We start from the raw sequence: 6,649 nt of genomic DNA, 5'->3' as shown, positions 1-6,649 counted from the left end.
CAAACCACCATCTGGGCTGAGCCAGTTTGGGGCAGTTTCAAGGTGCCCATGTGAATACACCATATGCAGAGTTGGAATGTACAAGTGAGTACATAGAACATCAGGGAGTATGCTGTAGTTTGCTTGCACTACTTGGAGAAGGAAATGGCAAGGCATACCAGTATTCTTGCTTGGAAAATCCCATGGATGGAGGAGCCTGCCAGGCTAGAGTACATGGGGTCTCAAAGAGTCAGACACGACTGGAAAACTTTACTTTCTTTCATTTCATTTTAAAATTTATTTATTTATTTATTTTGCTAGTTACATCTTTAAATTTCATAATATATGCATTTTATTGAAGTGTAACTGACTTAGAATGTTCCAGGTGCACAGTAAGGTGATTCAGTTATACATATACACACATAGTTTTTTCAGATTATTTTCCATTTTGGTTATTACAAGATATTGACCACAGTTCCCTGTGCTATGCAGTAAATCTTTGTTGTTTGTTGCATATCAATTTTTAGTTTAATTAGAAAGCAAGCATTCTACTCATACTTCAATTTTAAAATTTAAGGTATAAATTCCACATCAGTGTTATGCTACACTGATAGTGAAAGCATGATGCCAAAATCCCACCACATCCACGTTAAAAGTAAGTGGAAAGCAATGGCAATGCTATGTGGGAAGAAATATTGAATCGCTTTATGTTACTGGTGGGCTTCCCTGTTGCCTCAGATGATAAAGAATCCGCCTGCAATGTGGGCGACCTGAGCTCGAGCCCTTGGTTGGGGAAGATCCCCCATGGAAGAAAATGGCAACCCACTCCAGTATTCTTGCCTGGAGAATCCCCATTGACAGAGGAGCCTGGTGGGCTGCAGCCCATGGGATCACAGAGAGTGAGACACGACTGAGCGACCAAACACAAGCACAATGTTACTGGTGGGAGGACAAATGATTTCAGTAGTTGGGGAGCCGATAACATTTATCCATTCAAAGGGAGAGCCACACATCTCTGGATCTGACTTCTAATTGGATCTGTTCCTTCAGCTCTAACCCTTGCACTCTGCTGTCTGTGCTTAGTCATGCTGACTCTTTGGTAAAAGAATGTTGCCTAGAGCTTGTAATATAGGAGAACCCATTCTCAAGGCTGGAGAAGTAAATGACAGCACACTCTAATATTCCTGCCTGGAGAATTCCATGGACAAGGAGCCTGGTGGCCTACAATCCATAGGGTTGCAAAGAATTGGACATGACTGAGGGACTAAGACTATTTTCAAGGCTCTGAACTTGAAAGGTATAACACTTTCCCATTTGTATAGAGATAAAAAGTTACATGACAGAAACTTTTGTCTTGTTGGGGGCTTAAAGGGATATTACGACCAGACGTGCATGGACAGCTTCGAGAACAAAGGATTGCAGCATTAAAAGTTTTCCACAGTGGCAGGGACGTAAGTATAGCTATGGCTGATCCATGTTGATGTATGGCAGAAGCCATCACAGTATTGTAATTGTCCTTTAATTAGAAATAAATAAATTAAGGGGGGAAAAGCTTGGACAGGAATTCTCTGGTGGTCCAGTGGTTGGGAATCTGCCTGCCCAAGTAGGGGACACTGGTTCAATCCCCAGAATGGGACAATCCCACATCCCATGGGGCAAGTAAGCCCGTGGGCCACAAGTCCATGTGCCTAGAGCGGGTGCTCCACAAGAGAAGCCACGGCGATGAGAGACTCTGCACCACAGCAAAGAGCAGCCTCGCTTCCTGCAACTAGAGAAAGCCAGTGCACAGTGATGAAGACCCAGCACAGCCATTAATTAGTTAATTAAAACACTGCAACAACCAGCTACACCTCTTCCCCTTTTAGTGTGTGTGTGTGTGTGTAAGTGTAAGTGTGAAAGTATGAGTTCACAGGTGGGTATTGAACCTGTATTTTTCTCTCCTCTCCTTGGAAAATTCTTCCCCATGGGCTAGGGTTATTTTACATTCAGTAAACACTGTTGGACCATCCCACCCCTTCAAGAAAAAGCCCATCTAACTCAGATAAGATGATTCTTTGGGACACAAGTTCACCACCTTTTTGGTCTGCTGGCTTTCCAAATAAGGTCACTATTCCTTGCCCAAAGACCTCATCATTCTGCCCAATGACAAGGAACGTGAGGTTGGACTCAAAGCCCATTCATGAGACATTGGCAGAGGTGTCATTCATTGTAGACAAAATCCATAGACGTCACGCTCACAATTGGTATCTGTGGTTTAAAGAAGATACGCAGATGGCCAATAGGCATATGAAAAGATGCTCAGCATTGCTCATTAGTAGAGAAAGGCAAATCGACACTGCAATGAGGTACCACCTCATACCGATCAATATGGCCATCATAAAACAGTTGATGAATAACAGATGCTGGAGAGGGTGTGGAGAAGAGTGAAACCCTCTTACACTGTTGGTGGAGTGGAAACTGTTGCAGCCACTGTGGAAAACATTATGGAAGTTCCTCAAAAAAACAGAAACAGAATTTCCATATGATCCGACAATTCCAATCCAGAGCATATATTTGGGAAAAAAAAACAAACAAACAAACAAAAACCTATACCTTGAAAAGATTCATGCACCTCTATGTTCACAACAGCACAACTTACAATACCCAAGGCATGGAAACAACCTAAATGTCCATCGACAGATGAATGAGTAAAGAAGATGTTGTATGTGCCTATACACACACACAATGGAATACTACTCAGACATTTTAAAAATGAAATTATGCCTTTTGCAGCAGCATGGATGGACCTGGAGACTAACATATTAAGTGAAGTAAGACAGAAAGAGAAAGACAATTATCATATGATATCACTCATATGTGGAATCTAAAAGGAATGTGCCGGGAGCCAGCACGGGAGTTCCCACCCATGACAAAGGTCATGCGGAGAGGATCTGACATGCAAAGGCGAATCAGAACTCGAGGGGCCCCCTGGACCTGCCTGAGCATCTACCCCAAAACCAGAATCAAAACCAGAATCTGTCGGTTTTACTATTTTACAACTTTCACCAACTCCTCTGACATTTACGGGGGGCTATCCCCGACCACCTTTCTCTGAAGGAAATCAACTTAGAGTTCTAGTTAATAAGTCTCCTAGGTACAATAGGTGTGTCCCAATTCAAATCCCTCAGATAGCTTTCTCACTTGCCTGACAGGTTTCTGGACTCTTACAGCTACGCATGTGATTGTTCACAGCCTCCCAACCACGAGAGGCACAGGAAGCTTAAGATAGTCTAACAATTCAGAGCTTCTCGGGGAGTTAGAAATTGTTAAAATAGAACTAGTAGAGGATTTCTTTGTTGAGCTAATACTTGCTGCCAAGTTTCCACATCCCCTGTATTGTGTCCTTGGGAGTATATTAACTGACATAGTTGGTATATAGGGAAAATAAGTAGTAACCTTGGTGTTAACAACTTTGGACCCTTGAGTTAATAAATACTTTTCTTGTTATAGCCCACCACACCTTTGCCCTATAGGAATGCAACTTTATCTAATGCTTTTGGAGGGTGGCGCCTGACTTTAGAATAATCACCTTTAGAGAAAATAAGTTTTCTGATTGACTAACCATTATTCAGAAGAAAGGGTCGTAAAATGTTAACAGGCCTCCTGGCCAGAAGATGATGTAAATCACCTAAAGCCTTTGCATTTGATAAGTTTGCAGAAAGACAGCCTGGCTTCGATAAGAGTCAAGGACTGCTGACCTTGCATGACTCTACACCCCCTATTGTCCTCTATGCACAACTTAAGCTATAAAAGCTACTTTGGAAAATAAAGTTGTGGGCCATGCTCATCAGGCTTGATCTCCCCGTGTCGTTCTTGCTTCCTTTTCTCTCCTTTTCTTCTCTGTTCTTCCTTCAGGATGACTAATTTGGAGCGTGGGGGCCCTCTGAGACCACTTATTTGCCCGGGCTTCTAAGACCCACTCGAGAACGTGCCTAAGGTGGGGCACTTTCCACAATTTGAGAGGGTGCCTGTGGCCTCCATGGTCAGTGCAAACCTGATGTCACAGGTTTTATTGGCTTTCTGTGTAAACCAGTTAGTTCAAGCCTCTGTCTCTTCGTTTTGCTATCCTTTCACCAACGCTGTCCTCCCAAGGGAATCCCTGGATCCATCCGGGGCTGGACCCTGGTAGGAATGTATCAAAGAAACAGAAACAGACTCACAGACATAGAGAACAGGCTTGTGGTTGCCAAGGGGGAGGGAAGGATTAGGAGTTTGGGATTAGCAGATGAAATCTATTTAGGCATAAAACGGACAAACAATCAAGTCCTACAGTATGGCACAGGGACTTCTATTCAGTATATTGCCATAAAGCATAATGGAAAAGAATATATGTGTCAACCTTAGTTTTCTGTACAGCAGACATGATTTAACTTCAAATTTTTTTCTTAATTTTAAAAAATGTGTGTTTATATATCTACAATGAAATATTACATGGCAGTAAAATGCACAATGACACCATTGTGCAGTAATCTGCAGTAAAATGCAGGTGACAAAGCTCAACATTCAGAAAACGAAGATCATGGCATCTGGTCCCATCACTTCATGGGAAATAGATAGGGAAACAGTGGAAACAGTGTCAGACTTTATTTCTTTGGGCTCCAAAATCACTGCAGATGGTGACTGCAGCCATGAAATTAAAAGACGCTTACTCCTTGGAAGGAAAGTTATGACCAACCTAGATAGCATATTCAAAAGCAGAGACATTACTTTGCCAACAAAGGTCCATCTAGTCAAAGCTATGGTTTTTCCAGTGGTCATGTATGGATGTGAGAGTTGGACTGAGAAGAAAGCGAGTGCTGAAGAATTGATGCTCTTGAACTTTGGTGTTGGAGAAGACTCCTGAGAATCCCTTGGACTGCAAGGAGATCCAACCAGTCCATTCTAAAGATCAGTCCTGGGATTTCTTTGGAAGGACTGATGCTGAAGCTGAAACTCCAATACTTTGGCTATCTCATACGAAGAGTTGACTCACTGGAAAAGACTCTGATGCTAGGAGGGATTGGGGGCAGGAGGAGAAGGGGACGACAAAGGATGAGATGGCTGGATGGCATCACCGACTCGATGGACATAAGTTTGGGTGAAGTCCAGGAGTTGGTGATGGACAGGAGGCCTGGTGTGCTGTGATTCATGGGGTCGCAAAGAGTCGGAAACAACTAAGCCACTGAACTGAACTGAACTGAACTGAAAATGCACAAACTGAAATGACAAAGAATACAGATCTATTTTGAAACATGATATTAGGAAAATAAAAGGAAATTTTAAGAAGGGTGACTGTACTCTTACTCCATTACATACATAATAAACAAGAGGACACCAGATTTATTACTTACAGAGCATCACTAATGTTAACGTCCCACCCCCAGCAAAATAGTGTGGAATCACTGCCCTTACTGAGCTTCTTTCCTGTCTATGAACAACAGCTGAACTGGGTGTATGTCTGCCGTTGGAGTCCTGAAACAGCTGGACTATTTTGTCCCAGTTTGGAGTTGATTGTTCTGGACACCCCTCTCACTCAAGAATTCTGGACTTTGGAAGTTTCTACCTTACACATTTTTATGTAGTAAGCAAGTTTGCGGAGAAGGCAATGGCAACCCACTCCAGTACTCTTGCCTGGAAAATCCCATGGATGGAGGAGCCTAGTAGGCTACAGTCCATGGGGTCGCTGGGAGTCGGACACGACTGAGCAACTTCACTTTCACTTTTCACTTTCATGCATTGGAGAAGGAAATGACAACCCACTCCAGTATTCTTGCCTGGAGAATTCCAGGGACGGGGGAGCCTGGTGGGCTGCCGTCTACGGGGTCGCACAGAATCGGACACGACTGAAGCAACTTAGCAGCAGCAGCAAGCAAGGTTGGCCACCTTTTCTAGCAAAACAATTGCCTTTCCCCGCCCCCCAAAAAAACCCCACAATTATCTTACACACATTATCTTTGTGTATATCTGTGGTCCTTGGATTGGAAAGGGAGAAAGAGAGAGACAGAGAGAGTGTGTGTGTGTGCAAAGTTTCCACTCATAGTCAGGAAATATTTTCAGATAAAGAAGAAGAGTAGGGGAAGACAAATATCACATGATATTGCTTATTCATGACATCTTTAAAAAAATGAACTTATTTACAAAACAGATACACAGAGAATGACCTTACAGTTACCGGGGGTTGGGGAGGGATGGTGGGTGGGGGAGGGATAGATTGGCAGTTTGGGTTCAACATATACACACGGCTATATTTAAAATGGATGACCAACAAGGACCTACTGTGTAGCACAGGGAACTCCACTTAATATTCTGTAACTACCTAAGTGGGAAAAGAATTGGAAAAAGCAATAGATGCATATATAACTGAATCACCTTGTTGTATACCTGAAACTAACACAGTTAGTTTCTTAATCACATATACACCACTATATAATTTTTTTTAATTTTCTAAAAGCCATAATATGCATGTCTCCTTCTCTTATAAAAATGCAGAATCAATGTCTCTATTAATGAGTGTTTAATTGGCAACCTGCACTGAGCCTGACATACGAGGTGGGAACATGTGGTTTCTCTTCTGCAAAGAGTTAAGGTTAATGAGATTTATCATGAGCTTGGGGAAAGCATCCTGCATGCTATACACTGAAACACCATTTCT

At 42.6% G+C, this 6,649-nt stretch overlaps 1 protein-coding gene across 4 annotated transcripts in view; it reads left to right on the top strand.

The window, feature by feature from the left end:
- Positions 1 to 206: 206 nt before the first annotated feature.
- The window catches only part of LOC129632424 (NACHT, LRR and PYD domains-containing protein 2-like), a 241,784-nt gene continuing 235,341 nt past the window's right edge, over positions 207 to 6,649 (top strand). For all 4 annotated transcript variants that reach the window (XM_055554051.1, XM_055554049.1, XM_055554048.1 and 1 more), the window contains exon 1: positions 207 to 218. The gene's annotated coding sequence lies outside the window, so the exon portion shown is untranslated. The remainder of the gene's footprint in view (positions 219 to 6,649) is intronic.

This window comes from Bubalus kerabau, chromosome 17, assembly GCF_029407905.1.
Source record: "Bubalus kerabau isolate K-KA32 ecotype Philippines breed swamp buffalo chromosome 17, PCC_UOA_SB_1v2, whole genome shotgun sequence".
Taxonomy (NCBI): domain Eukaryota; kingdom Metazoa; phylum Chordata; class Mammalia; order Artiodactyla; family Bovidae; genus Bubalus; species Bubalus kerabau.
This window is presented reverse-complemented; position numbering and strand designations above follow the sequence as displayed.